Below are 23913 nucleotides of genomic sequence, written 5' to 3'. Positions count from 1 at the left end.
TTTCTGTTTCCTCTTGCTTCAGTTTTGGGAGGTTGTATGAGTCTAGGAATTTATCCATTTCTTCTAAGTTATCCAATTTGTTGGCATATAGCTTTTCATAGTATTCTCTTATAATCCTTTGTATTTCTGTGGTATCCATTGTAATTTCTCCTCTTTCATTTCTAATTTTACTTATTTGAGCCTTCTCTCTTTTTTTCTTAGTGAGTCTGGCTAAGGGTTTGTCAATTTTGTTTATTTTCTCAAAGAAACAGCTCTTAGTTTCATTGATGTTTTCTGTTGTCTTTTGAGTCTCTGTATCATTTATTTTCACTCTGATTTTTATTATTTTCTTCCTTCTACTAACTTTGGACTTCATTTGTTGTTTTTTTACTTCTTTTAGATGTAGTATTAGATTCTTTATTTGAGATTTTTCTTGTTTTTGAGGTAGGCCTGTATTGCTATAAACTTCTCCCTTAGTGCCACTTTTTGCTACATCCCATTGATTTTGGATTGTTGTATTTTCATTTTCATTTGTCTCCAAGTATTTTTGATTTCTCCTTTGGTTTTTTCACTGATCCAGTAGTTATTCAGTAGTATGTTGTTTAGTCTCCAAAGATTTCTGACTTTTCCAGCTTTCCTATTGCAATTGATTTCTATTTTTACACCTTTGTAGTTTGAGCAGATGCTTGATATGATTTCAATTTTCTTAAATGTATTGATACTTATTTTGTTTCCCAACATATGGTCTATCTTTGAGAATGTTCCAGGTGCACTTAAGAAGAAAGTGTATTCTGTTTTAGAATAGAAGGTTCTACATATATCTCTTAAGTCCACGTGGTGTACTATTTCATTTAGTGCCAATGTTTCCTTATTGGCTTTCTGTTTGGATGATCTATCCATTGATGTAAGTGGGATATTTAAGTTCCCTCCTATTATTGTGTTGCTGTCAATTTCTCTTTTTCGGTGTGTTAATAGTTGCTTTATTTACTGTGGTGCTCCTATGTTAGGTGCATATATGTTAAGAAATGTTACATCTTTTTGGTGGATTGTCCCCTTTGTTATTATATAATGTCCATATTTGTCTCTTGTTTTCTTCTTTGGCGTGAAGTCTATTTTGTCTGATATAAGTATGGCTATACCTGCTTTTCTTTTGATTGCCATTTGCTGGGAGTATCATCTTCCATTCCTTCACTTTGAGCCCATGTTTGTTTTTAGAGCTGAGATGGATCTCCTGGAGGTAGCATATTGTTGGGTCTTGTTTTTTAACTCATCCAGCCACTCTGTTTCTTTTGATTGGTGAATTCATTCCATTTACATTTAGGGTGATTTTTTATGTATGAGGGCTTAATACTGCCATTTTAACTTTTCTTTTCTTGTTGCTCTATATTTCCATTGTTTCTTTTTCCTTATGTTTCTGTCTGCTCTTTCACTCTGGTGGTTTTCTGAGACATGTTTTTCTTTTTTTTTTTTTTTTTTTTTTTATTGATATTTTAATGGTTTCTAACATTGTGAAATTTTGGGTTGTACATTTTTGTTTGTCCATCACCCCATATATGACTCCCTTCACCCCTTGTGCCCACCCCCCACCCCCCACCCCCACTTCCCGGGTAACCACAGTCCAGTTTTCTCTGTCCATGTGTTGGTTTATATTCCACATATGAGTGAGATCATACAGTGTTTGTCTTTCTCTTTCTGGCTTATTTCACTTAACATAATACGCTCCAGGCCCATCCATGTTGTTGCAAATGGGACGATTTTGTCTTTTTTTATGGCTGAGTAGTATTCCATTGTATATATATACCACATTTTCTTAATCCAATCGTCAGTCGAGGGACACTTAGGTTGCTTCCACTTCTTGGCTATGGTGAATAATGCTGCAATGAACATAGGGGTGCATAAGCCTCTTTGGATTGTTGATTTCAGGTGCGTTGGATAGATTCCCAGTAGTGGGATGGCTGGATCATAGGGCATCTCTATTTTTAATTCTTTGAGGAATCTCCATACCGTTTTCCATAGAGGCTGCACCAATTTGCATTCCCACCAGCTGTGTATGAGGGTTCCTGTTTCTCCACATCCTCTCCAACATTTGTTGTTTTTTGTCTTGGTGATTATAGCCATTCTAACGGGCGTGAGGTGGTATCTTAGTGTTGTTTTGATTTGCATTTCCCTGATGATTAGTGATGTTGAGCATCTTTTCATGTGCCTATTGGCCATCTGTATATCTTCCTTGGAGAAGTGTCTGTTCATTTCCTCTGCCCATTTTTTGATCGGGTTGTTTGTTTTTTTGTTGTTCAATTGTGTGAGTTCTTTATATATTATGGAGATCAACCCCTTGTCAGATGTATGTTTTGCAAATATTCTCTCCCAGCTGGTTGGTTGTTTGTTCATCTTGATTCTGGTTTCATTTGTCTTATAAAAGCTCTTTAGTCTGATAAAGTCCCACTTGTTTATTTTTTCTTTAGTTTCCCTAGTCTGGGTAGGCATGTCATCTGAAAAGATTCCTTTAAACCCAATGTCAAATAGTGTGTTGCCTATATTTTCTTCTATGAGTTTTATAGTTTCAGGTCTCTGAGACATGTTTTTCAGTTTCCTCTTTTCATGTTTTGTGACTCTGCTCTGATTTTTTGTTTTGTGGTTGCCATGAGGTTTGTATAAAAGATCTCATAGATGAGATAATCCTTTTTCTGTTGATAGCATCTTATCTCCATTTGCCTGTGCAGGTTGTGTCTTTTTCCTCTTCCCCTTCTGTGTTTTTTTTGTCACAAATTATCCCTTTTTGTATTGTGAGTATGTTACCAAATTGAAATGGTTATAGTTATTTTTAATGCTTTCTTTCCCTTTAGCTTTTGTAATTGTTTACTAACCTATTCTGATATAGAGTTGCCATTTTCTGATTCTATCTGTCCATTTATCGCCTTGCTTAAAGCTTTGTATACCTTTGCCTTTTTGTTTCAGGTAGGAGAGCTCTTTTCAACATTTCTTGTAAGGCAGGTCTAGTGGCAATGACCTCCCTTAGCTTTTGTTTGTCTGGGAAAGCCTTTATTTCTCCTTCATATTTGAAAGTTAACTTTGCTAGATAGAGTATTCTTGGCTGACAGTTTTTATCTTTCAATATTTTGAATATACCATTCCACTGTCTCTTGGCCTGTGGAGTTCTGCTGAGAAATCCTCTGATAGCCTAATGGAGGTACCTTTATAGGTTACTCATTTTTTTTGTCTCTGGCTGCTCTTAATATTCTTTCTTTGTTGTTGACTTTTGACAGTTTTAATATAATGTGCCTTGGAGAAGGTCTTTTTGCTTTGAGATAATTACATGTTCTATTAGATTACTGTGCTTATAAATCTAGTTCTTTTCCTAGGTTGGAGAAGTTCTTAGCTATTATCTCTTTAAAGCAGCTCTCTGCTCCCTTCTCCCTCTCTTCTCCTTCTGGGATACCCATTATCTTTATGTTGCTTTTCCTAATTGAGTCAGATATTTCTTGTAGAATTTCTCCATTTTTAAAAAATCTTAGTTTTTTGTTCTTTTCCACCTGAATCATTTCTAGATTTCTGTCTTAGAGCTCACTAATTCTCTTTTCCATATTGTCTACTCTATTTCCAATGCTTCCTACTTTATTCTTTATTTCACTTATTGAGTTCTTCAGCTCCAGAATTTCTGTTTGTTCTTTTTTTTAAGAGTTTCAATTTCTTTGGTGAAGTACTCCTTCTTTTCATTAATTTTATTCCTGAGCTCGTTGATCTGTCTTCTGAGTTTTCTTGTAACTCATTGAGTGTTTTCAGGACAGCTATTTTGAATCCTCTGCCAGTTACACTGCAATCTTCTGTGACTTCATGTTTGGTTTCTGGAAAATTCTCATTTTCTTTTTGTGATACCATGTTACTGTAGTTTTTTAGGGTGCTCAACGAGTTGTTCCTCTTCAGGCACATTTGTGGTAGTAAACACTTTTCTTACTTAGGTAAGGTTTTGTTTATTTTGATTCTGAGCCACTTCTGATTGTATTTGAGAGCCTGCACTTTCTACCCTCCACTGCCTCTGCCAGAGATGTTCTCAGTGCCCTTGTTCTGCTGCTTATGCCTTTGAGGTGGCTGATTCCTTGCTGCTTATGTATGGCTGTAGTTGTGGGTGTTGCCACTGGGGTCATTGGGCTGGCAAGCACCTCTGCTGCTTCAGGTCGCATGGGTTGCAGGTTCCCCCTCTGCACTGGGGAAGGGGGAAAATGGGGTCGCAGCTGGGATCATAATCACCTCTGCCATGTCTGGGTTTCTTGGGTCTATAGGTGCTGCTGCCATGGGTTGGGGGGTGTGCTGAAGTTGTAGGTGTCACTGCAGCTGAGGGGTACTGGCATTGTGGGCTCTGCTGTGGCTGTTACTTGGCCTCTCCATCGCCTCAGTTGCTGCTGCCACATATGCCACCTGCACTGCTGCTTCTGGCTTTTCTGGGGGTGCTGGCAATGCTGCAGAGGACACTGGGCTCTTGGGCATCACTGCTGCTGCTGGCGGGCTGGGGTCGCGGGCAGCACCGCCACTGCCCGGGGGGTGGGTACCTGGGTTACGGGCACTGCTTGGGTTCCTGAAGCCTCTGGTCTTGATCGCTGGCATGGTTCCTGGAACCTCTGGTCACAGGCACTACCACCGCTGCCGGGGTCCCAGGGTCTTGTATGCAGACCCTGCTGCTGGAAGGAGCAGTATTGGAGGTGCCATTGCTGGGGGATAGGGAGGGCACTGGGTCGCAGTTACCACTGGGGCTCCTGGAGCCTCTGATCTTGGGTCCCTCAGCAGTTCCTGAGCCTCAGGTTGAGGGCACCACCAGCCACTGCTGGGGGAGGGTATGGGGCTGAGTTGCAAGTTCCGCCGTGGTTCCTGGAGCCTCTGGTGTCAGGCGCCAGTGGGATTCCTGGAACCTCAGGTCACAGGCACCACTGCCCAGTGCCATGGGTACAGGGTTTTAGATGCAGTCCTTCCTGCTGGCAGGGCTGGGGTCAATGGCACTGCCACCAGGGGAGGTGGAGGGAGCTGGGTTTCAGGTACCATTTTGGCTCCTGGAGCCTCTGGTTGTGTGGGCACTGCAGCAGGTTCTGGTGTCTCTGAGAGTGTGGGCTGTTTGGGCCTCCATTTGCGGGAGTTACTGCAGTTCCTGGGGCCCCTGGGTCAGGTGGCCACAGTTCCTTGAACCTCTGGTCTTGGGAGCTGCGACCGCTGCTTGCTGGGTTCCACCACCTCCACAAGGTCCAGCCCACTCACCTTCAAATGTATAGATGTATGGATCTCTCAGATGTTCTGGTGTGCTATGTAGAGAATCCTTTGTTGGTCTAGGGATGTCTTACTAGTTGTAACTTAGAGGGGAGAGACGACGGGAACAACTCACTCTACCATGATGGTGACGTCACCATCCTCCTTGTTCCTATACTTAATTCAGCATGAAGTCTTCTTGTTTCTCCATTTAAGATGTATCTTGGGTTTTGCATTCCCTCTGCATTTCTTCGTCTTTAATATCCAGACTGTCATTATCTCATACCTGTATTTTACTGCACCCACTTTCACACCACCTTCTGCCTTGCTTTTTTTTTTTTTTGAGCTTCGCAAACTCTCTCTGCACTGACTTTTTAAAAATGTTTACCAAGTTGTTATGGTATATATTCCTTAAATAGTTGCTAATTATAAGAATTTTTATTCATACTTCCTTCTGGGCGTAGTGCTAAAGGCAGTAGGAACTTATTTTTAGTAAGTAATTGTTTCTTCATTTATTCAGCAGCTATTTACTGAGTAGTTACTAGGTACTATTCTAATGCTCCAGTGATCTTCTCTCATGGAGCTTGCAGCTAAAACCAGTCTCTGATGGTAAAGGAAGGCTTCTCTGAGGAGGTGGCATTTGTTTTGAGACCTGAATGAAGTGAGCGTGCCAATCCTATAAAGATATGAAGAGCAGTTGCTCCAGGCTGAGAGAGCAGCAAGTGTCAAGGCCCTGAAGAGGGGAGGGACAAGTTTGGTAGGGAATATCAAAAATGTCTTTGTGACGACAACATAGTACAGAGTGGCAGGAGATGTAGTCAAGGGACCAGGTGACAGAGGGCCTAATAGGCCATGGTAAATACTGTAGATCTTATTCTAAGTGATGGGAAAGCCATTGGACAGTTTGAGTAGGGTAGTGATGTGAGCTGATAATATTTGCCATTGAGTTAAGAATAGCAGTAGATGATAATATAGGAGAGTAACATCTTGCACTAGTGAGGTAACAATCAGTAATAAGTGTTTTTGAATTAAGGACAGAATGAGGAAGAATAGTTGGCAGGATGGATTGGATGGAAAGTGTGAGATAAAAAAGGAACCAATATGTTATATCATATTAACCCTGGGGTGTTGCTATTTATAAGCAAAACATAATCTATCATATTATAATGAATAATGACCTATAGATAAAAACTGTAGGTGTTTTATGCTTATTTGTGTCATGCCAATTGTACTTTTCCTGACAACTTTAGATTAATTTAAATATGACTTATGGCATCAAGAAAGACAAAAACTCTAAGCAAAATTTTTAGTTCCTGAAATTACTTACTCAACTATGATTCAGCTGAATGCTATTTCTGTTTTCTTATTGCAGATTTCTCAACAGTGATGTCACAAGATTGACCACATTGATCACAGTAAGACCAAAATGATAATTAAACTTTTAAGAATGTTTCGTTTTCTCTGAGAATGAGAATAGAAAATATTTATATTAGAAAATATTTATAATTCTAAGTTATTATTCTTTCTTTCAACAGCTAATTGAATGTTTACATTTTTAGTGAATCACATCTCACACTTATAGTTAATTATTTAAATACTTTTAAAATAATGCTTTAAATGATTTGAAAACATTTAAAATGAAAATGACTTTTAATTTATAACTGAAATTATATGCCTAATTATATTAACATATTTCAGTGGGAATTATAATGTGAACATCATCTTCTTTTAGTTTTTATTTTTACTAAAAAATGGCAAAATATTTAAGGTGACTCTACATTAGGAAAAATTACAAAAATAAAATTACTTGAGACTGTAATCACTTATTAAGGAAAGACTGTGAAAACAGCTTTGAAAGGATTCTTAAGCTTCTTGCTTAAATTTTTCATTGATCTTTAAATGATTTATAAAGAGTCTTCCAAATATGGAGAGTTGTTGTAAAAGGATAGTTCTCGTAAGTAACTGATACTTTTCCTCTTTAATTTTATTTAAAGTGTTAATTTCTACTGTGTATAAGGAAATATGTTACTTAAAAACTTTATCCAAGGCCTTAAGTCACATTATTATGAAATTATAACTAGTAAAATCTGAATTACAATAATGAGATTTTATAGTGTTTTTGAACAATCCTTCTTTAATAACAGAAAAATTAAAGTAAATTATTTACTTGGTGAATCCGTTTTAATTGTTAATTGTTAATCCTATTTTAATTGTTCATTAAGTATAGAAGCAGTAATTATCAGAAACGTAAATCTGTGTGTAGATAATCTTTGTGTTTATATTTTAACATTTTTGGGGGGAAACTGATTCATTTGTTAAATTTAACATTTTTCAGAGGCCAGAGAGAACTTTTATTGTATTTATAAAGGCTTTATTGTCATCATTGAGTCTACAGATGTTTATGGCATGTTCATTCATTTTCCTAGGGGAACATTTTAGCTATCTCTGATTTGTAGCTCTTTGCCTGTTTGTTTTTTCTTAATCAGAAGTTTATTGCCCTAACTGAATGGTTTACAACAAAATATTGACATATCTCTATAGTACTCTATTTAGCATCTAGTGCTTTACAATTAAGGAAGTTAAAATTAGCACTGGATGAAAAAGGTGTTTTGTTTTGTTTTAAAAATACTGACTCTCACAGTACATTTTTAGGGTAATATTAAGAGAGTATTTAATTACAACTGTTCTACATTCAAGAATTTCAGAAAGAGAGGTGTTATTCAACATTGTCAGATGTTAAATAAGTTAAAGACTAAAAAGTATTTATTTGGGAGATTCATAAGTAACTGATAATAGAAACACTTAATTTGTAATAATGTCAGGTTGTGGGGCTTTCTCCAGCCCCTTGAGTAAAGAAGAGAGGATAGATTTCAGTACTGATTCAGGTTGAGGGTGCTGTTGAGATAGTAGTTCAAGTGTTAACCATGGGATTGGAATAAAGTGAGGCCAGGGAAGGGCTGATATATTCAGAGAAAACAGAGAGGTTAAGGGACTAATCAGAGGTAGACAAGCTGGTGAAATGAGATGATAAAGTAAGAGCTAAAAAAGTAGGATGTTGTGATTAGAGAGGGGAATATTATAGATTGTTTCAGAGCTAAAACTGTAGTGAGTATTTATATATTATATAATATACACCTCATTTTTTTTCCTCAGAAATTTTCACAACTGAGAAGAATTTCTCTTTTTTTCCCCCTATGTTACAATCCACAAAAATGTCAAAATCTTCTAACTGATCTCACTTCTTCTTGGCCATCATCCGTTCCATAGGAGCTTATATATATTTCTCAGTTTAATCTTATTAAAGCATTGCTCTGATTCTCTTATTTCTCTACTTGAAGATGTTTAGTGACTTCTCATTTCTTACAAGATCAAATCCAGACTAAGTTGGTATTCAAGATGCCTCCTCAGTTTGGCTCTAACATATTTCCCAGCCAAATATCCTATTATTCAAGAAGAAGAACCCTACACTCTACTCAAAGTGGACTATATACTCCACTTTGAATATACATTTTGGCTCCATACTTATATTGATGTCATTCCCTTTCCCTAGAATATTCTTTTTCCTTTTTAGGCTTTTCTTTTATTTCTTCTGATGAAATCAAACCTCCCCTCTAATGCCCTGTCCACATGGAATCATCTCTCTGAGGCCTTCCCTAATCATCCTAATTGAAAGTGATTCTCTTTCCCTAATGGTTTGGTAAATCTGAATTTTTATTATTTCTATGTTACTGATAACATATATTTCCTTATTTTTTGCATATTTTAATATATATTTTTCAACTGTACTCAGCACATGTTTGCTAGTAATCATACATAACCCAGAGAGAGCTAAATTAATTAGTATCTTCTGTTTTCTTATACTAAAATTAAAATAAGGATATTGATACATGAATATCCAAAATTGAACCATAGGAAGCAGGGTGGATAGGAAAGAGCATAGGTTTTAGAACCAGAGAAAATTCAAGTACTGATGCACTGTATACTAGGTATGTGACATTCAAAAGTTAGCCTCTTTGTGCCTCCATGTCTTCACCTGTAAAATGATGTATTGTATATATTTAAAAGGATTGTTAGGGGGCTGACCCGGTGGCGTAGTGGTTAAGTTCGTGCGCTCTGCTTCGGCAGCCCAGGGTTTGTGGGTTCGGATCCCAGGCGCGGACCTATACCCTGCTTATCTAGCCATGCTGTGGCACGTGTCCCACATATAAGGTAGAGGAAGATGGGCATGGATGTTAGCCCAGGGCCAGTCTTCCTCAGCGAAAAGAGGAAGATTGGCAACAGATGTTAGCTCAGGGCTAATCTTCCTCACCAAAAAAAAAAAGGGATTGTTAGAAGATTTAAATGTAACGTTAGTTACCTTTCTTCCCTCTTTCTTGTTTAACTGTATGGCTTGCACCTTTATAGGTACACGAAGGGGCATGAAATCAGCTGTTAAGATCAGGGATATATCCCAAACATCCAAATTTACCTTACTTGTGCATTGTGACCCTTTCATCTTTGAGTTGTAATAGATGGATTTCTACTTTCTATGTTACATATGTTAATGATAACTTTATTGACTTACATAAGTTCCAGCAAGAAGGCTGATTCGATCTGTTACTTTTATTTGGGGAAAGGAGGTGAGACCTCACTAGAATATCAACATCTTAAAAACCAGAATGAACATTAGAACAGTGTAGGTTGTGCTACATTCCCCTTAAATAACAGATAAGAAAACCAAGGTCCAGAGAGTTGAAAGGGAGGTAGTATGCATAATGGTTAAGAACATGAACGGGGGCAGAAAAACCTGTGTTTAAGTTTGTGCTCTGATATTATATAGCTGTTGTGATCTTAGTCAATTATATAGTCTAAGATCCAGTTTTTTCCTCTCTAAAGTAGAGATAATATTTATGTCTCAGGAGTGGTGTGAATATTAAATGAAGCGCAGCACAGAAACTGATACATACTAATTCTTTTGGCCCCTCATCATAGTTATCATCATCATCTGTAAAGTTACTTGCCCAAAGTCACATAGTGTGAGGTCTTGGCTGATTTTCCTTTATCCTGTTATAATCTTTACTATTCTATTCTGTGATAACCTCTTACTTGATTAAAAATCTCTAAACAGCATTAATAGGAACTATAATAAAATAACTCATAAATTTTTTTTCTTCTCAAATTTCCCCCAATTCTCTCTTTTCTGAGAGTATTCATGCAATTTCACTTACATGCAGTTTTGTGTATATGTAATTTCATTAATACAATAGCTGTATCTTATTTTTAAATATTCTTATTTAATATTTTACTACATATTTCATAATCTTTTACAAAGCAACTTTTAAAATAATTCAAGTGGCTTTTTATGTTTTTATTAAAATTCCTGTTCTCCCCCCTTGGTAATTTTATTATATTACTTTAATTTTATAGTGATTAATCTCTCTCAATAGAAATATTTAGCTTAAAAATTGAAATTTAGAAGGAATTACTATATAATTTTACAATGTACACACTATTAGAAATATTGGTTGTTAGATAGTAAATTTCAAATGTCAGTTAGGTACCTACCACAGATAAGATATAACTAAGTGTGGCAATTACTGATAGTTATCACCTAATATAAATTTTCCCCCTCTACTAATTTTTTTCCCCAGCATATTACTTGTTATTATTGTTAGTGCCATTGAGTCAATTCTGACTCCTAGCGACCCTGTGTGCAGCAGAGCGGAAACCTTGCCTGATATTTTTGCGCCATCTCTCTCTCACCTTCTGGTGCTATATCAGACAACGCTCTGCTGCTATTCACAGGATTTTCATGGCCAATTTTTACGGAAGTGGGTGGCCATGTCCTTCTTCCTAATCTGTCTTAGTCTGGAAGCTCTGGAAGCATATCACTACCTGAAATAAGAATATTGTTCCCCAACCTCTTTTGTAGCTAGATGTAGTCATGTGACTAAGTTTTGGCTAGTGATACAGAAGCATAAGTACTGTGTGCAACTTGCAGAAAGTATCCTTAAAGGAAGAGGTGCACTACTTCTTTTTTCCCCCTTCTTCCTTGCTGGCTGAAATGTGGACGTGATCATTGGACAATGAGTGGAAACCACAAACAAAGAATGGACAAAGCAGTAAGATAGAAAGTCCTTAATAAATTTAGGATGTCACCCTGCCGGCACTGGCCTGTCTACATTTGGACTTTAATATGACAGAGATAAACTTCTATCTTTGTAAGCCACTGAGTTGTCACTTATGGTCAACACTAGTCCTGTTACACCAAGATAATTTGACAAAGAAATTTATGCCATTGTTAAAATGTCTTTGATTTATTTACATTTCATTTATTTTTCTTGAACTCTGCTGTCACTTTTGGTGGCTTGAATTTTAGGAGAATAGAAAAGGGAGTGATTCATTCTGTCAAGGAGAGGATACGAGGGAAAGCTTTATGGAAAAGGAAGGCATCTAGGCCAGATTTTTGAAGTATGAATTAGAAGAGAATCCAGAAAGAGGAAATACACATGTAGATTGGAAAGAACGTATGTTCAGGGGCATGCAAATATTTTAGTCCAATATTGTTGAAATGTAAAATCTGAGGAAGTAAATGAGCCTAAAGGTCAGATCTTGTAGGAATTTACAAACCAAGAAGTTTGGTGAGTGCTAGGTACCTCGTGAAGGATCTTTTAATATTAATCATGTTAATATCTTTTATGATTTTTCCATTAAATATTTTAAAAATAAATATATTTTTTTATACAAGTGTTTGAGGAAGGAAGAACAAAACTAATATGCACTGCTTTTTAAGATGCTAGGTGCTTTCTATATGAGCCTTTAACAATTTTAGAAGACATGTTATTATATTTTACAGATGACTAAACTGAGACATTGAAAGGTCAAGTGTCTTTCCCAGTGTAAAGTCATTATTTAGAAAGTACAAAAAATCACCCATTACCAGAGCAAGTTTGTTCTGTATTATCTGACTTTCGTTTTTCTACTTTTCTAGTACCGAAAGTAGAGTTATAATCAAATTTAAAATATCTTGGGTAAAATACAATAACAATGATCAAGCCAGAAATAAAAGTCTATATAGGAATTTCCATATTTTATGCCAACTAATACATCTAAAATATTAAATTAAAAACATCTAATATAGTAAAATTATAAACTGTGTCTTAAACATTTTGTTTTCTAGAGTCTGAATTATGAACAGTATCTTCCAAATTAGTTTGTAACATTCATTTAAATTACTTCACACAGATCAAATTTCCATTGCTATTCCTAAGTGTATATTTGGATAAAAGAAACCTCCATTCACCCCTACTATATCTCCCCCAAAAGTTGCACTGTTTTAACATTAATGGAACTAAAAGCATGCATGGTGTTCTCCATATGAGTGACTGCAGATATAAATGATACCATGCTGCAGAGATCCAATTGAGCTTCTTTGAACAAATGAAAGTGTGCAGTGGTATACACCCATTTGGTTTAAAGATTAATTCTTATCTGAAAATTCTAATGAGCTACTATTTAATAAATATGTCTAAAAAAGTAAAAAGACATTAATCTTAATGCAGTCTGGACATAATTATAGAAGCAGGAGAGAATATAAAAGAAAAACTAGTTGTCTGCTTTGGTTTGGTGTTTTTTGATAGTATTCAGCAGAGAATCTAGCACGTAGACTAGGTAAATGTTTCTGAATTAAAGTGACTTGAAGTTTAATCTGGTTAGTACACCATTCTCTTCCTCTCACACTTTCTAGAACACCAATGCACACTTCTGCTGTGAGATGTACATTTACAGAAATATTAGTCAAAGAGTAGATAAAATATAAGTATTGTCTGCCAAAACTGTTTTAGGAAAGAGAAGAAGGGGGTTATAGACTGCATTATGGGATTATGATATTTGACTCTTTCATTATTTTCCTATAAATGCACAAAGGAAAAACTGGAGGAGAAAAGATTTTGATAAGAATGGAAAAATTCTTATTGTATAGTATCAAAAGGGTACCTAAGTTAGCATGTTATAGACATTTAAAAATGTCTAATACAAATATTCCTGATGCTGTACTTATGTGAATGCATTTTTTGAATGCATTTTAAAAACGTTACATCAGTAGGTACATTTCCATCATAATATAAGATAGTACTTGTAAACTTTTCCACATGCAAATTATGCCATGTATTTTGTGAATAGCACATCTAATGCTTGCAATTTTATTCTCTGATTTTCTTTCCTCTCAGAAAAAAATCCTCGACTTTTGTTCACAGAATTCATGATTTTTGTCTCTTTATTGCTCTTACCACTCAATATTCGTGTGTGTCTTTTTTTACTCCAGTTGTTTCGTATTTTCAGTGTCAACCTTATGGAAAGGAAATTTTAGAAAACTTACACACTTGGCGCTAAACTTAAATGTGACAGCTCCCCTCAGATATTACCTCCTCCATAAAAACCTCTAGATCCCATTGCAGTTGGAATTAATCTCCCCATCATTTCTGCCTTTCCTAGTATTTGTTATTTCTATCATAGCATTGTTCTTCAACACAGGAATCCCTGGACCTGAGTATGTAGATGTATTCTGTGGGGGGACAGAGAGAGTTTGCTACAAGAATTTACAAATTTCAATGTTAATAGAGGCATATTCTTGGATCATCTAGGATGCTTACCTTATAATTGATTACTGCCATGTACTTTCAGGGCTATGATTGTGTTTAATTATGTCAGTCTAATCAAAAAGAACAAAAATAGATTTGATGTGTACAAATGGTTCATTTATACCAAGTGAAGGCCACATGACATCAGGGTGAGCTAAATTAAAGCTTTGTAGTAGTTTGAGTAGAAAGAAGTGGTGGAAATATTAAATCATTCAGGGAACACTAGACTGTAAGATAGGCATGCCAAACTCAAATGTAACTGGAAAGGAAAGGTGAAGTAGCAGTTGGTCCCATATTCATGTTGAGTACAATGTTTCATTTTAGCAAAAATATGATAATTTGAAATCTGTTAGTTTTATAGCTTTTATGTGCATACTTTGTAAATTTGTTTTGGTACTGTTTGAATAAGATCTGGAAGTAAGAAGAATAGTTTATCCTTATCCATAGTTGTACTTTTCTATGTATTTCAGTTATATAAAAATTTAATTAAGTCAACATGTGTCCACAAGACATTTTTTCTCTCTTCGTAAAGGTCTATACATAACTTAAGTTTCAGAAACATTCTTTTTTTTTGCTGAGGAATATCCTGAGCTAACATCTATGCCAATCTTCCTTTATTTTTTATGGGGGTGGCCGCTACGGCATGGCTGCTGATGAGTGGTGTAGGTCCACGCGCAGGAACTGAACCTGGGCCACTGAAGTGGAGTGCGCTGAACTTAACCAGTAGGCCACGGGGCCAGCCCCCACAGAAACATTGTTATAGAGTGCTTATATACCTTATGAGATGAGTTGTGTGTTCAGCTATTTCACCCATTGGGTTGTAAAGTCCTTACAATCTAGTAAAGGCATAGATTATGTTTTTTTGTTTTGTTTTGTGAGGAAGATCAGCCCTGAGCTAACATCCATGCCAATCCTCCTCTTTTTGCTGAGGAAGACTGGCCCTGGGCTAACATCCGTGCCCATCTTCCTCCACTTTATATGGGACGCCGCTACAGCATGGCCTGACAAGCAGTGCGTCAGTGCGCGCCAGGGATCTGAACCCAGGTCGCCAGCAGCGGAGCGCGCGCCCTTAACTGCTACGCCATGGGGCCGGCCCCAAGGCGTAGATTATGTTTTATTCATTCTTGCTGTCACCTTAGAGTCTGTTACAATTCCTTGTACCAAGTAGTGGGTGCAGCAGATGTTTATGCAATAAATGGGCCTATGCTGTGTGCCTCTTAATGTGTTGATAATCTGTCAGGTTGAACTAGAATGGATAAATATATAGAAAACATATAGGGAGTATATATTTTAACAATTTGAAATTCATACAAGTTAACAATTTCTCTTTTTAAGTTAAATGTCTCTTAGGATTTTGATCACTTACAGTGTTGTATAAATTACTTTAATTTGATAATCAAAGGATCTGTAGGATGGCAGTAGGAGAGTGAAAGATTTCATGGCAGACTAGAACTGAATGTGAAGATGTAACCAGAGTGCTTCAGGATACAAGGCAGTGCATTGTTGCAAAAATGTAGTTTTATATAGTTAGGGCAGCTTGGAAGCATTAGTTTCCTAGGGAAGAGGAGACACAAGAGAAGGGAATGAAAAGGGATATGGGAAGGTACTAAAGACACTATCCTCCACCTTTGGGGCATTGCCTGAAGCCACAGTGCCTAGGCAGTGTTTCCTTTAGCTTAGATGGAAGTAAAAGTGGAATAAATTAAAATTCCCTAGAATAATATGGCAAGTTCATTTCTTACTTTTCCAATTCCGTTATGGTAGATTTTTGTATGATGTTGCCACAGCATAGAGTTCAGTTGTCTTGCTAACTTCTTCAATGTCTTCCTATTTCCTACTTAAATTGAATTACCTGTTCCTAAATTTCAAAACCATTTAAAGTTAGCCTTGTCCTATCTACATAACTTAATTTTTCTCTACTTTCCAACACACAGATTGTTTTCTAGTTAGAATACTCCTATAGCCCAACATATAGTGATGATTTTGTCTTTGTGTCTTTTCCCATACATCAGTTCCTTTTCTTGAAGTGCTGTTACCTCTCTTTATCCAATGTCAATTCATTCTTCAAGTGGTCTTGTAGTCTTTTGTGACAACTGTGACCTTCACTGAGCTCCCTTTCCTCTCAACATTTGATCTTTATTTCCTGTCCATAGACCTCTCTTTTAAATTTTAGAACACCTATTTCCAGCTGTGTGTGTGACATTGGTACCTGGCTATCCAAAAGGCACTAAATTCAACATGTCTAAACTTGAATTTATTCTCTTCTAATTTCCCAGAAACCTTATATATTCCCTGTATTGGTCAGTGGTGTCAATATCTACTCAGCCACCTAAGCTAGAAATTTTAGTTATCTTCAACTGCCTCTTCAAAAACTCCCATCTGATCTGACATCAAATCCCACTGATTCTCTACATGCAATGTAATAATAGAAGCTAATGTTTATGGAGTGCTTGCTGTGTGCCAGGTACTGATCTAAGCATTTGACCTGTAGTAACTCATCTAATCTTCCTAATGATTTATTTATAATTCCTGTTTTACATAAGACACATCACTACCATGAAGCTGTCCATCCAAATTTTAAAAAAAAAAGAAAAGAAAAACTTGAGTATGATTGAGCCTAATTTACAAGAAAGAGTAAGGACAGAGGGACATATTAAATCACGCCAGGGGGATAAAATCAGGAAAGTCCCGACTAGGAAACTCTAAAAGACAAAAGACCTGTTTTCTTCAACTAAAAGTATTAATGGAAAAAAAGACTGGCATGGGGATGTGGTGGGAGCAGTTACAGATTAAAAGAAAGTTGAGAGACATAACAGCCAATTGTAATGTATGGATCATATTTGAGTCCAGTTTCAAACAAACAATTTAAAAATATTATGTGACAAAGAAATGTGTACACTGATTGGATATTTAATATTAAGGAATTATTGTTAGAAATTATCTTAGGTATGATAGTAGTGTTGGGCTGTTAATGAAGCACAAGTCTGTACCATAGGAGCATAAGAATCTTTGTCAGAGGCTGAGCTTGAGAAAAAAAAAGTGCATTCACCAATCACTTTTTTAACTTGGTACCTCTGATAAAATAGGATTTGCTAAAGGGGGTGACAAAACATTTAACCCAATACCATTATTACCCATAAAATATAATTTTGTGACCTTACTCATCTAATATTCTCTTACAAAAATATTCACTATTTTGTCATACTTTCTCAATATTCAGTGTTTGTTTCACTGAAATATGGGAAATTCAAAGGACTAAGAACCAATATTTCTAGAATATCTATAAAATGATGATGATGATAGTCAACATTCAAGAGCTTAATTATGTACCAGAAACCCTTGTATGAGTTTATTGTTTTAACTTATTTCAGCCTCCTAACTTCATGAGGGAGGTATAGGTAGTATCCTCATTTTATAGTTGGGAAAACTGAGCTATACGGAGGTTAAGCAATTTGCCCAGTGTCACATGGTTATTAATCAGTGAAGTTCAGAGTTCAAACCCAGGGAGTTTGACATGGAGCCTTTGTCTTTACTATGCTATATTACTTCTCTTTTTGCCATTGTACTATGTGCTATTAATATTTGTCTTGTTTATTTCATTTATCTGGGAATTTGTTAATTTCTCCTTCATTTTCAAGGTATAGTTTTGCCAGATATAGAATCCTTGATTGTCAGTTGTTTTTCTTTTAGCACTTTAAATATGTCATCCCACTACCTTCTGGCCTCCATGCTTTCTGATGAGAAATTGGCTGTTAATTTTATTGAGGATTCCTTGTATGTGATGGGTTGCTTCCCTCTTGCTAATTTCAAGATTCTATCTTTGTCTTTGTCTTTCAGCAGTTTGACTATAATATTGTCGGTGTGATTCTCTTTGAGTTTATCCTGCTTGGGATATATTAAGCTTGTTAGATGTGTAGATTCATGTTTTTCCCCAAATTTGGGAAGTTCTCAGCCATTATTTCTTCAAATATTGTTTCTGCCCCTTTCTGTCTTCTCCTTTTGAGACACCCATAATGCATATAGTGGTACTTTTAATGGTATCCCACGGATTCCATAGGCTCTGTTCCCTTTTCTTCATTCTTTTTTCTTTCTGCCACTCCGACTGTATAATCTCAATTGACCTATCTTCAAGTTTGTTGGCTCTTTCTCCTGCCTGCTCATATTTGCTGTTGAACCCCTCTAGTGACTTTTTCATTACAGTTATTGTACTTTTTAGCTATTTAGTTCTGTTTTAGAATTTCTCTCTCTTTATTGATATTCTCGTTTTCTTTATATATTGTTTTCCTGGTTTCCTTTTGTTCTTTGTCCATGGTTTGCTTTAGCTCTTTGAGCATATTTAAGATAGGGCGTTTGTTGCTAGTAGACCTGCCCTACAAGAAAATGATAAAGGGAGTTCTTCAGGCTGAAAAGAAAGGACACTAGACAGTAACTAAAAGCCATATGAAGAAATAAAGAACTCTGATAAAGGTAACCACATAGGTAAATAGGTAAGGCACATAGAACTTTGAGGGAAGGAATAGAAGGCCACTGTAGCTAGAGTACAGAGGGCAAGGATTGTGGTTGAGATTAACAACTGGTAGAATAAGATAAGGATTTTTTTTTCCTTTACCTTAAGAATAATGAGAAATATTTGAAGTATAAATTGAAGTTTAAATTGCCAACAACCCAATTTTAATTGAGGCTTACAGAAGTTAAGTAACTCACCTAAGGTCATACAATGATTAAGTGGTAGAAGGAGGATCATATTCCTAGAATGTCTTGATCTAACATCTTGACTACTCCATTTCTTATAAATACAAATTTAATAAATGTTTAAGAAATTATAAGCTTGAAATTTCTGTGACCTGAAATTGTTCATTACTGTATCATTTCAGCAGATGATAACTAAGTGCCTACTATATTTGAGGGATGTAATTTTACCCTCTCTAAGTGAAGTTCTGGCTATATTAATTTTGTTACCCTTGCTTGTGACCTGTTGCTTCAGGTGAACAGGTGAACCCACAGTGTTCAACAGTGACCATTAGAAAAAACATATATTTGATCTGTTCTTATGATTTCTTCTACCTTTCAATTCTTGCTCTCTAGGGGAGAATTAACAATGAAGGCTAATTACATGCCAGACAGTTTCTAAGTATCATTTTATCTTAGACTTATTGATATTAAGTAACTGCTCCAAGCTGACATAAACACTAATGGTCTTAGCTGAGATTCTAATTCATATTTCTCTAACTAAAGACAATGATGTTTCTACTATAATGTACTCAAAAAATATAAAACTAATTTGTGTTCAAGAGACCTTAGTATGTATATTTAGAAATAGAGTGTATAATGCTCGATAAATATTTGCTAGCTTATTGAATTGTAGAAGCAGGATTATGGGAGAAAAGAATTCTAGAATCAGCCAGTGTATTTCCTGAGGTAATTTTCTGAGACTCATTCTTCAAACATGTGTATATTGCCAATCTCTTTTTTATTTAATTATCTTTATTTTTGTATACCTCAGTTATAGTATTTATAACCTAGTAAGGAAGAGACATAGTGTATGCTGTCAGTTGGAAAGTTGCTTATTCTCAAAGACTCTGCCTGACAAAATATTTCCTAGGTAGGAATTGTGAGCCATTCATTTTGTCAATCAGTATGTTATGTGCTTCACATTCAGTCAGTCACTCATTCATTCATTCATCCATTCAACAAACATTTATGGAGCACTGACTTATATGTTTTCACTTTCTAGCTATTGGGGACACTGTGGTCAATAAGGCAAAGTTCCTTCTGTCGTTAAGTTTACTTTCTAGTAGGAGAGCAGAAGTAAAGTAGTAAATAAAATATTTTCAAATAGTGATAAGAGCTCCATAGGAGGGAGAACATATGGGGGGTGGGGGGAGCAGAATAGAATTGAGGGCAATATATATATAAAAGTCAGGGAAGGCCTCTGTGAGGAGCCAGCACTTGTGTTGAGAAATGAATTACCAGGAGCCAGCCATGTGCGGATCTGAGGAAGTAGGAATCACAGTGCCAGTGAGGCTAGAACACTGTGAGCCTGGGGGAACAGAGGTAGGTAGATGTCATCAAAAATAGTTAGAAACTTCTTTCTTTCTTTTTTTTTTTTTAATAATTTTATTTATTTATTTATTTTTCCCTCCAAAGCCCCAGACGATAGTTGTATGTCATAGCTGCACATCCCTCTAGTTGCTGCATGTGGGACGTGGCCTCAGCATGGCCAGAGAAGCGGCGCGTGGGTGCACGCCTGGGATCCGAACCCGGGCCGCCAGCAGCGGAGCGCGTGCACTTAACCGCTAAGCCACGGGGCCGGCCCAGAAACTTATTTCTAATATGAAGAGAAGCCACTGGAAGTTTGGTTTTTGGTTGATTTTATTTTCCCTCATTTCATGTTTAATTTTAAAATGTTCCACATTTCACTTTTCTCCTACTAGAGGCTTTTAAGGAGGAAGCCATGTCTAGTACATTGGTGGTATTAAAGCATTATTATAAATTCTGTATGCCTTGTGTGAATTTATATTTTTGGAGGCATTCTACTGTCTTGTTCCTAAATTATATATCACTGCTTATAGTTAAAAAGTTTCCATCTTCTTAAAGAGAAATTTGTGGACATGCGTTATTCCTTGATTCAATAAACATTATGTTGTGCCTTTTGAATTACTTAGTAAATTTATAAAGATGGAAAATATACTGTTTTTCTTCTCTTCTTAGGAGCTTACAGTCTAGTGGAGAAACAGATACATAAATCAGTCATTAGTGATGTGGTAGATGCCACAATAGAGATATATGTACAGTGTTTTTGAATATAGAAAGGATGGTGTGATCCCTGAGGGTGGGAAAGGCCTCATCAAAAATACTCATTCTATAAAGATTTTCCATCCTGCTTTTTGAAGCATACTAGGGGCTGGGTATGACTAGTTGAACAGGGATGCTTATGCTGCAAAAAAAATCTTTAGCAAGAGTTTATGATTTCCAGCTATATAGCAAAACAAATAAGTGGTATCTGACTTAGTATACATGAGAAAGTCGAATTTCTCTTCTAAGTGGAGGATGAAAAAGCATTATAGTGCTCTTTGTTACTGCTGCTCTTTTCCCCTTCAGTTTTCTCTCACCCTTTATCCTCCATTTTTGTAAGTGTTCATGAGGTGGAAAGAAGATAAACTGTTAAAAGTTCTGAAGGAAGGCTTCATGGCAGATTTGGGGGGGGTGGGTTGAGGAGGAGATGTGATTATAAAAAGGGAATTTATTTATTTCTGAGCTGGTGATAGCATCTTCTGATGGTCCTCAAATGGGAGCTTGGATCTTTCCCCCACTCAAAATCTCAGATTGATATATAATGCTTCCTACCGTGATATTAAGCAGGCACTCTCACAAAATACATGCCAGAGTGATATGAGATTAATGTCAGTACAACTGGAATGGGCAACATGCCCGTAGTGAAAATTATGTGCTTTGTAAGTCTTGGTCAACAATCAGAAGGAAGGTTCTTAGAAAATTAAATTGTATGAAACTAGGCAGATACCTAAACAGAAAGTACAAACTTAACAAACAAATGCAGAGTACCCCCATGCCAGGATATGACATGAGGAGAAATGAAACCAGCACAATGTAATTTAGGGCATAAATATGCTCAGAGAATTGAAGGAAGTAAAGGAGAAGGGATTATTTCTTCCTTAGCAGTGAATTTAAGTACTGAATCAAAAAAGACAGTGTGGTGTTGTATAGAGTGAATATAAAAAGAAAAGATAAAAGAAAAATAGCAGCAGAATTTCAAGTAAGGATAGCAAGCTTTTTACATAATAAAAATTGACCTTTAAAGTTAATTGCGCCAAAGTATTTACCCCTGAGACCAGCAACTTCCTATAGGTGATTTTTAACATGGAAAAAACCACATGAGACTGAGGAAAAGGACAATAGGTTTCTGGTAAAGAGATAGTAGCTTGAATATATATACTTACTTCAGCTAACTGCTGAAGCCTCACTAATTTGATAGAAAAATGCATTTTTTTAAAGGCATAAACAAATAAATAGGAGAAGAATGAAGAGCAAAAAAATTCTGGAAGCTGGAGAGCAGACAGATGAGTAGTAACTGATTTAGCACATTGAGAGAACTGAATAATCAGCTGACATTGAGGAAAGCTGAGAAGAAACGCAGTTTATATCTTTGAAACCCTCCAGGACGCAGAAATGATCAGTTCCAGGTAACTCTGGAAGGGGCCGCAGTGGCAGAGGTGGAGAGTGATGGGTACAGGTGAAGCTCTAAATACAAAGACTGTATGAAAATATGAAATGTTTATTAAACATTCATTAAACAAAAATAGTCTGTTTAAGCAGTTATATTCCTCAGGTCTCCTTTACTTAACACGGTTGAGTGCCTCCTTCACCCATTAGAAGACTGGAGGTTATCCTCTGGAATGGATAAAACTGAGAGTCTCTGGACTTAGGTAAATGAAACACCTCTATGGGTGGGGTTATCATAGGAAAATCGGGATCGAGTGAAAGCTTATTAAATACTGAGTACTGTGGTCCTCCAGTTACCTTTGCTCACTTGTCTCATAGAGAAAAGACCTAATGATTAAAACATCAAAGGAGTTCCCCAGTGAAATGGCTTAGCCAGATCACCTTACACAGTGAAATCCACAGTTGACAAGCCCCTCACAAGTTCACAAAGTTTCCAATTAGAATTTTTTGTGTTTTGGTTTTTTTTTTTTTTTTTTTGGTGAGGAAGATTGGTCTGGGCTAACATCCGTTGCCAATCTTCCTCTTTTTGCTTGAGGAAGATTGTCCTTGAGCTAACATCCATGCCATGCTTCCTCTATTTTGTATTCAGGACACCGGCACAGCATGGCTAGATGAGTGGTGTGTAGGTCTGTGCCCGGGGTCTGAACCTGCGAACCCCAGGCCACTGAAGCAGAGCATGAAAACTTAACCACTATGACACTGGGCCAGCCTCCCAATTAGGATTTTAATGTTCCATTCTATAATATGAGTGGATGGGCAAGGGTCATCAGACGTTTGAGGAAAGCCTGTATTAGAAACGAGAGAGTTTTGAAATTGGGAAGTGTGAGTCCTCCAACTTTGTTCTTCTTTTTCAATATTATTTTGGTTATTTGGGACCACTTGCAATTCCATATAAATTTGAGGATTAGCTTTTTTATTTCTGTAGAAAGAAAAAAAAAGGCTGTTGGCGTTCTGATAGGGATTGCATTGAATCTGTAGACCCTCTTGGGAAATACTGCCGTCTAAAAAATATCAAGTCTTATAATCCATGAGCACTGGGTATCTTTCCATTTTTTCATGTCATCTTTAATTTTTTTTAGCACTGTTTCATAGTTTTCAGTGTACAGGTCTTCCACCTTTTTGGTTAAGTTTATTCCTAGGTGTTTAATTCTTTTGGATGCTATTGTAAATAGAATTGTTTTCTTAATTTCCTTTTTGGATTGTTCATTGTTGATGTACAGAAATATAGCTGATTGTGTGTGTGTGTGTGTGTGTGTGTGTGTATTGATCTTGTACTCTGCAACTTTGCTAAATTTTTAAATTAGTGCTAGTTGTTTTTTTTGGATCTTTGAGATTTTCTATCTTTGGGATCTTGTCATCTGCAAATAGAGATAGTTTTACTTCTTCCTTTCCAATTTGGATGTCTTTTATTTCTTCTTCTTGACTAGTTGCTCTAGCTAGAACTTCCAGTGGTAAAAGTGGACATTCTTATCTTCTTCCTGATCTTAGTGGGGAAGCTTTTGGTCTGTCACCATTTAGTGTGGTGTTAGCTGTGGGTTTTTCAGAATGCCCTTTTCATGTTGAGGAAGTTCCCGCATATTCCTAATTTTCTGAGTGTTATTTTTTATCATGAAAGAGTGATGGATTTTGTCAAATGTTTTTTCTATGTCAATTGAGATACTCACGTAACTTTTTTCCTCCTTCATCCTACTAATATGTGTTACACTGATTGATTTCCTTATATTGAACCATCTATTATTCTTAAAACTTATTTGCCGTCTCCAGTAAGCCTTTTCTTACCCTCTCAAATTGAGTAAAAAAATCAGTTCTTCCATTGTGCTGCTCTCTAGGATGGAGAACCTTGACT

At 36.4% G+C, this 23913-nt stretch overlaps 1 protein-coding gene across 16 annotated transcripts in view; it reads left to right on the top strand.

Annotated features, from left to right (window-relative positions):
- Positions 1–23913, top strand: part of BAZ2B (bromodomain adjacent to zinc finger domain 2B) — a 383461-nt gene that overhangs the window by 164910 nt on the left and 194638 nt on the right. For all 16 annotated transcript variants that reach the window (XM_058549063.1, XM_058549049.1, XM_058549051.1 and 13 more), the window contains one exon: positions 6581–6623. The gene's annotated coding sequence lies outside the window, so the exon portion shown is untranslated. The remainder of the gene's footprint in view (positions 1–6580; positions 6624–23913) is intronic.

This window comes from Diceros bicornis, chromosome 10 (genome assembly GCF_020826845.1).
Source record: "Diceros bicornis minor isolate mBicDic1 chromosome 10, mDicBic1.mat.cur, whole genome shotgun sequence".
Classification (NCBI taxonomy): domain Eukaryota; kingdom Metazoa; phylum Chordata; class Mammalia; order Perissodactyla; family Rhinocerotidae; genus Diceros; species Diceros bicornis.
This window is presented reverse-complemented; position numbering and strand designations above follow the sequence as displayed.